The sequence below is a fragment of the Artemia sp. Qi Xiang Cuo genome, chromosome 7 (genome assembly GCF_049724085.1).
Source record: "Artemia sp. Qi Xiang Cuo chromosome 7, ASM4972408v1, whole genome shotgun sequence".
In the NCBI taxonomy this organism is placed as follows: Eukaryota; Metazoa; Arthropoda; class Branchiopoda; order Anostraca; family Artemiidae; genus Artemia; species Artemia sp. Qi Xiang Cuo.
The window spans coordinates 12,398,828-12,407,491 of NC_142800.1; the positions used below are offsets into that span (position 1 = coordinate 12,398,828).

Consider the following 8,664-nt stretch of genomic DNA (forward strand, 5'->3'; position numbering starts at 1 on the left):
ATTTTCAGTTCAACTCTTAGTTGACAGTTTGTGAGTAGCATACCTGAGTAGAGGCAGAATTTCATTTGTGGGGAGCTTAGATTAGCGGTTCAAATGGGGAGTGTTTAATAATGTCAATACTGAGCCGAAATCAGATGGAAAGGATTAGGTTCCCTTGAGAGAGAGTGGAGCCACAAGGACTAACTATCTTGAGAAATACTAACATAAAGAGGTTAAAATAAGAAAGTAATGTATTTATTTTTACTCACATAATCGGTACAGAGTTTGACGGGAATATCAAAAACACTTTGCAGTAAAAGACACTAAGATAAGTTGTTGAATGTGGGAATACAAATAACGTTCAATAAGACTTTTTCTAGATTCACATAAAATTCATAATAAACACATAATAGACTGACAATCGACTCTAAAGGACTGTCGCAAGACTCTCGCAAAAATCGGTAAGTCCTAACTATCTACTCTCTCCAATTTCGCCAGAGGTTACGTTCAGGCGTTACTAAAAAGTACATTACACTGATTCTATTGGTTCAACTGTATGTCCTATATTTCTATTGGATAGAGATATACCAATGGGCTACTTGAGTTTAATTACGATTTATAACTTTTAAGATATCACTTTGGAATTTTTCCGAACAAAACAAAGTTTTACATTGTAATTTTTTGCTAACGAGGTGTCACTTAGTTTCCAGAAGACTTGTAATTTATTTCTGTGAAAGTTGTTAAAGGACAATACGATTTAGTTACATTGAGATACATAGTTCTAAACTTAGTTTTCAGAACAATGCAATTAGATTATATAAAAATATTTTGTATCTCGAGTGACTATTTATTTTGTATAATAAATTCTACCATCTCTTGATAGCTTGGAAGTTTAAGCTCTTAAGATTTGAATTACATTGTTAGTCGTCTGTCATATAAGATTTGGTCAGACTGATATTTATTGCATACTTTGGTGACGCGGAGTCGGATTTATTTATTACATTTTCTGTGGGAAATATTCTTAAAATGTATTTTTGAATTGAATAAATTTATTTCACTATTTTAATCTGAACGCTTGAGACTTGCTCAATCTGTAGGTTACTGGGATTTTCGGGTTCATATTTTGGGTGATGTTATCTTACTTGGGTAACTTTAATTGGAAGATTTTGATGTTTTTGAAAATTGATCCCATTACAGTTATATTTCATTAGAATTGAGCTTCAGAAAAACACATTTGAAGAATTTTAGGTAGGGGGTATTTCATACAAGTACCGGTTATTCTCATTGATTTTGATTCAATCGCGAAAGGAAAAAAATGTCGAGAATTTTCAAAAGTTTGAAGGTTCACTGAAGGTATTCCGGGTGGAAATAACCGGGACCAATTTTGGGACCAAATATTATTTTCTGGAGTTGTTTTAAGACTCATAGTTGAAGGTTTTGCTCATTAACTATTTGTAAATCCACCAGAACATCTAACTTGGGGCACTAGTGGTTCGATAATGTATACTATGCACTCCACGCTTTGTGTGAACCAGAATTATCGGAGTAGATTAAGTGGGAATATAGAAGTAGGAACTTCTAGGAACAAGTTCATATTAAGAACTTGGAATTTCTGATTCTTCTTCAGTTCATTTGATTCTGATTTTTGACCTAAATGCTATATGTGGTTTACGAACTATGGTAGCTTAAATAAGATCTCTTTTTTATATTTGCTCGCTGGGGTGTTATCCTTATTTTATCTTCGGTGCTTTATATCATTTTGGTGGGAAGGGTTAAATTCACCGTTATAAAAAAGTAACACGCATATTTCTAAGAATATTGACATAATAAAAAAAAGTTAGGAGATGCGAAGGTGGGCAGCTGTAAACTTCATACTGGATGCGTATCAGGTGAGGGATATACAACCAAGGAAATCACTTTTGTACAAACCCCATGTTGCAGATTCACCATGTTCCATGCTATTATGTAAACCTCATGGGGGTTCATACGAACTCCCACGTTGTAAACCTTCATTTCTCATATTGCAGAGTATATTTTTACAAAAGTTTCCAGATATCCAGTGGTTTATAACCCCATTCGTAGATTCTTTTTCCTTTTTTGTGCACTTAGGGTGTTTGAAACGACGGTGAGAAGTATAGCTAAGTACTATTACTAACTGCAAAGTGCAATGTTTGCTTAATACTTTTTACCTTTTTACTTATTTACAGTTACTGATTAGAATGTTTCCTAATTTACTAGTACAATTACGAATTACTAACTACAATAATAATTACTAAATACTGATTTACAATAAGTACAATTACTACTTAGCTATACTATGAAGTATAGCTAAATACGAACAAGGTCAAGTTTTGGGGGGAGAGAAACAACTGGGAGGAGTATTCAAAGTAAGGAGTATAGCTACGCACAATATTTATTAACTACTTCTTTTTTTAACTTATTTATTTTTATTTTACTTATTTCTTTATTTTACTTATTTACAATTATTGATTGCAATATTTGCTAATTTACTATTACAATATACTAAGTATGAATTGCTAAGTAATATAAGTATAATTACTAATTAGCTATGCTTAGAAGCATAGCTAAGTACGAATAAGGTCAATTCTTGGGGACAAATATTAGACAATGAGGAGTATAGGTGATGACAATTCAGAAGCATGGACACAAGAAAGAAAGTCACGCCTATTACTTCCGACTTATTATATATTCATACCTAGAGTCTAAGTAAAGAGCGATGTATTATTATTATTAGTTTGTTTTTTGTTTATAGACAGGGCACTTCGTATCGAAATGGGTTGTCGTAGAAACTTCGAAAAGAGCCCTTTTGATTGGAAATTGAAAGGGCTGGTATCCTTTTTAATAATTGAAAGTGATTGGAGGGCAACCAACCCCCCTCCCACGCCCATCATTTCTCCATCATTTCATCCAGTTAAATTTTGAGATAGCCATTTTGTTCAGCGTAGTTAAAAGGTCCGGAAATGATGTCTTTGAGGATGACAACCCCCCACAACCTTCAGGACAAGGGTTGTAAGTTATGCCCTAAGGGCATATAACATAATAAGGTTTTTATAGAAAGGGTTGTCGTATACACTTCGGATGGGGCTCTTCGGATTGGTAATCAGAAGTTTTAGTGGCCTTTTTAAGATTCAAATGGTCGGATCGCAGATACCCCCCCCCACACACACACACACACACTTCGTATTTTCCCGACATACATCTGATAGAAATTTTTAGATGACTATTTGTTGTCGTAGAAACTTCGAAAAAGGCACATTCGATTGAAAATTGAAAGGGCTAGTACCCTTTTGAATAGTCAGAAGTAATTGGAGGGCAACAAGCCCACCCCCCACGCCCATCAATTCCTAAGACACATCCAATAAAATTTTGAGATAGCCATTTTGTTCAGCGTAGTTGAAAAGTCTGAAAATTATATATTGAAAGATGACAACCCCCCCCCCCGCAGCCCTCAGCCAAAAGGTTGTAACTTATGCCCCGAGGACATATAAGGTTTTTATGGAAAGGATGGACGTACAAACTCCGGAGGGGGCTGATTGGACTGGAAATCAGATGTTCTATTGTCCTTTTTAAGAGTCAAAGTTATCGAAGGGCAGCCCCCCCCACACCCACCCGCGTCGTATTTTTCCCAATACATCCGATAGAAATTTTGAGATAGCCATTCGTTCAAAAATAGTCACAAGATCATATAATAAGGCCTTTGGGGTTGACAGAATCCCCCAGAGTCTGAGGGTAAGGGTCGTAAGTTATGCTCCTAGGGCATCTAAGGTTTTCAGGAAGGAGTGATCATGGAACTCTAGAGGATGGTGGTTTAACTAGAAATGTGCAGTTCTAGTTCCCCTTTAAGAGTAGCACACGATGGAGAGTAACTAGCCCCCCCCCCTGACATTCTCTTTTCCAGAAACACATTCAATTGAAATTGTGAGATAGCCATTTAGTTACCAGTAGTCCAAAAATCATATAACAGTGTCTTTAGGGTGAATACAATCCCCCATAGCCCATGGGCAAGGGTTGTAAGTTATACTTCGGAGCATATAAGGTTTTTGTGGAACAGGTTGTCATATAAACTTTGGATCGTATGGAGCTCATTAGATTGGTTGTCGATAGACCCCGGCGCCACGCTGATGATGGAAGACCGGCGGCGGCGGGGCCAAAACAGCGCGGCGGCGCGATCAATATAGACCGCAAACATTAGTGTTTTCATCAGTCTTTCTCAATTCACAGCTTATATTTACAACAGATTCGAGTCTATTCACGAGTTCAAAAATTCACAAGTCGCTGGCTGGAAACTGGTCTTCTTCGTTATTCATCAAGAGAAGTAGAAATCTGATAGAAACGAAATGGCTGTGGCGTTTCAGAACCCTTATATAGTACAAGTAGTTGAAGTATCTACTAGCTATGTATTCTTAACATAAATAATTATCAAAATTAGTAGTTTTTTTTTCATTGCGCATTACTGCATACAAAACTTCAAATACTGTATCACAAATTTCGTCAGTTATCTGGGTAAAAACTTTGAATATAACTTTGAACTTAGAAGCTTAATTTTTTCATTTTGCCCTTTGCCTATATCTGTTTTGTCACCTTTAAAAACATTTGAAATGGGTGAATTTGATATTGATCGTTTTTTTTTTTTTTTTTTTTTTGCTCTTTTGGACTCATAAAAAGCCTTCTTGTATTAAAAACTGGTTTTTAATAACAATTTTAAAAAAAGCATTTTAAAGTGTTTTTTTTTTTTTTTGCTTCTTTATAGAATATATGTCATGTAGGCTAAGGCTGAACTGCTGCTTTTTTATTGTTTTTGGCTGCTCTTTTGGATATTATTCATTTTTTTTTTTGGGGATTCATTCCAAATTATAAACTCATAAGTACCTAATATCAGTCAAATTATAACTGCATCTAAAAGGAGTAAATTTATCAAATTGAAAAATACATGATGAACACTTCACATGAGAACACTTCAATTATAGTGAAACAAAAAACACTTAATGGTTTATTCGGCATGAAGAAAAATGAAGTACCAGCCATCTTCTTAGGTAAAAAATGAAAAGCTCACCCGTTTTAAATGTAATTAAATGAAATAATATGCAGACTGAAGTAGCTCCAGGAAGATCACCTGTGGTCAATAAGTCGCCAACAAGTCATCTGTGGTCAAAATACTCAAAAACTCCTCCTTGATTCCTACCTACGCTGAAATTTTCTGCTACAGTCATGTACACGGGTATATCCAAAGAGTTTCTTTTTAAAATAGCTTTCAAGCGTAGTTAGGGGTACTTAGCCTTTTTTGATTTTCTTGAAAGCTTTAGAATAAGTGTTATAATATTCGAAATGTTACCTTTGTTATATTTGTGCATATTTTTGGTAATCTTTTGTGGGGTGACCGAATTTTTTAAACCACTGTAGATACGTAAGAACGTTGCAACATCTAGTACCCTGAGGTCATAAGACTGTCTAAGACTCCTCCTTGAACCTCCCAAATTGAAAGCTTTTATTATGACCTGGCCTTTTAATTTAACTTGGGCACTGGACCAAGGGCACCATTGTCACTCGAGCGCAACGTTAGATGGGGATGTTGATATCACTTTCATCACACCAATTCGTTTTAGTGTGAATCTGCCTGGTACTTATGAATGAATGTTTTATAAAGTAAATCCGTTTCATCAATAAGAAAAAAAAACGTGTTGGACGCATATGTCACTTTCCCTTTGGACGATAAAACTATACAATTGCTGTATCAAGTATAACTAACGAAAATCTTGTCAATTTTTGTCAACTTTTCAACTTTTTGGCATCCCTGCTTTCAATAAAAAAAAATCAAGGTACTATCACTTAAATATAATAACTCCCTATCCCCCCCCCCTCTGGATACCATCTTGGTAGGATACCGTCTCTGCTTTATATAAAAAAAAATAATTAACTTATTGGCATCCCTGCTTTCGAAAAAAAATCGAGGTATTATCATTTAAATATGATAGCTTACTACCCCCCCCCCCTCCCCCTCTGGATACCATCTTGATAGGATGTCGTCTCTGCTTTAAATTAAAAAAATTAAACTTTTTGGCATCCCTGCTTTCAAAAAAAAAGAATTCGAGATATTATCATTTAAATGTAATACCTCCCTATCCCCCCCTCTGGATACCACCTTGATAGGATACCGTCTCAGCTTTACTTTAAAAAAGTAACTTACGTAATAATTAACTAGATTATTCTTTCTTTCACACAAACACTCAAAATAACGCTAAAAAGCTTAGTGTTCCTTGAAAAAAAAAAAATGAGAGTATAAGTAAAGGGCTAAATAGAAGATATCAAAAAGTTCGAAATTATTCAGATATACCTCAAATTATTGAAAAACTGATTCATAGATTCAATATGGCATTTAATAAGATCTAAAGAATCTAATTAAAAGGGAGCACACACAAAAGCCAAATTAGGCCAGTACCCTATGAGAAATCTCAAAATACCCAAGACAATGAACAAGACCCAAAGGGGGGCGCTGGGTCTATCAAAATATTTCAATTATTTCCCAGGGAATTTGATATCATTTTCTTCTGTTTCCACTTTAAATGAAAAAAATAATTATCTTTTTGGCATCCCTGCTTTCAATAAAAAAAATGAGGTATTATCATTTTAAAATGATAGCCTCCTATCCCACCCCCCTATAGGCAATAATTTACAATTTATTTATGAATCATATTTTTGGGTAATTTCTGTTTCAATGTTTAATTCCCCAACCTTGTACAGAGCTTAGTCTATAGCTAAATTTTGTCTCAACAGAAGATTTTTGGGAGGGGGGGGGGTAAAATGTTTCAGAAAGAACATTATATTTTCTATCAGGCGTTCAAAAGTTGAGTATTAAAAATTAAGAAAATCTCATCTAAAAACAGCAAAAGAAATACAAAATTCTACAAACTTGCAATTCAGCTGTAGAAACAATCTGTCGGCTGTCAATTTCAAAATCCAACTGAAGGCTGAAGCTGTATAGTAGTGAATGCGTTCTATAATTCTATTCAACTTGAAAATAAAATTCTTGACTACGAATGATGTAAGAAATAGCGACAGGGAAACTGCATTCGAAATGATTTAAAATCATTTCATAAAGACGATACTTTTTTTTGTCAATTTATGAAGAACTGTGTATATTGCAATATTTGGAATTGCATATTGTATCTGTCTGGTTTTTATGCAAAATAACAAAAGAGACAAAAATTAACGAACAAGAGAGCAGTGAAGAATTATGGTATGCAAAGTAATATTTGGCAGGGAAAGTCACTTGTGATAAATCGCTAGGGGCGGCACCGTGATTGCGTGATTTTCGGGGATTCGGGGAACCATTTTTTTTTCGGGGTGACGCATAGATTTTCGGAAAAGTACCCAAAAATATCGGGATAGTACAGGCCCTACTTGATTGCTATTCAGGAGAATCAAATCACTAAACCACACGAGAAGAAAAAGCTCCGACATTGCTGTTAATAAAATAAAGTCTTGCCGCAAAATTAATTTAAAGTCGACCGAACGCCGCCGCCTCTGTTGGCGACGGCCTTGCGACACTTCGGCGGCGGTCGACCGGGCCTCTTGTCGGCGGCGTTCGGTCAATCCGCCGGCGCGGTGCTGGGGTCTAGTTGTCGAAAAACTAAAAAGTGTCCTTTAGTTTTAGTGTCTTTTTAAGAGTCAAAAGCGAGTGGAGGGCAATCAGCCCCCCCCCCAAACCTATCATTTACAAAAACACATCCGATCGAAATTTTTAAGAGAGCTATTTCGTTCAGCATTGTTGAAAGATCCATTAATTATGTGTTTGGGGATGTCAACCTCCCCACCGTCCTCAGGACAAGGGCTGTAAGTTAGTCAATTCGCTCATTGTTTACACATAGTGTATGTTATTGAGAAAGGTATGAATGTTCGAACTTTAATGTCTGAACTTCGTTCTTTACTAGGCTGCAGCGATCGCTACAATCGTGATGGTGGACCTTGTGAGAAAAATAAATTGAAAGATTTAGAAGTTCTAAAAAAACAATGAGACTTGGTTATTAGAGGAACCAGTAAAAAAAATAAAATAATATTAATATATATTAATCATATTAATTTCAGGTCATAGTTCATTGCATAGTTTCGCTCTTCCTAAAAATTAAATAAAAAACTTGAAGTTTTTTTCAACTGAAAGTAAGGAGAGACATTGAAACTTAAAACGAACAGAAATTATTACGTATATGGGGGGGGTTGCCCCCTAGTCAATAACTCACTCTTTACGCTGAAGTTCGAATTTTGTTCCAATTCTTAAAGAGTGACCGTTGAATCACAAAGGCCGTTTAATTAGAATAGATAGCTCTTTTGAAAGTACTAAAAAAAAATTTAGCGTAAAGAGCGAGGTATTGACTAGGGGGCGAACCCAATTATATATGTATTATTTCTGTTCGTTTTAATTTTTAATGTTGCTTCTTACTTTCAGTTGAAAAAAAACCTTTTTTATATTTAATTTCTGATCGTTTTTTAAATAATGCTTGGAAATCCGGCGCCCCCTTCATAGAAATTCCCCTTTCCCCATGAAAACATCCTCCGTGGAAAGATCATCCCAAGTAATACCCTCCCCCGACCCCCCCCCCCCCCACTAGAAAAAATCACTCCTGAAAACGTCTGTATACTGTAAGATCGAAACTTTTTCTATTGAGATGG

General features: G+C 35.4%; 1 protein-coding gene across 3 annotated transcripts in view; it reads left to right on the forward strand.

Annotated features, from left to right (window-relative positions):
- The window catches only part of LOC148949960 (uncharacterized), an 82,844-nt gene that overhangs the window by 37,874 nt on the left and 36,306 nt on the right, over window positions 1-8,664 (forward strand). The gene's annotated exons all lie outside the window — the stretch shown is intronic.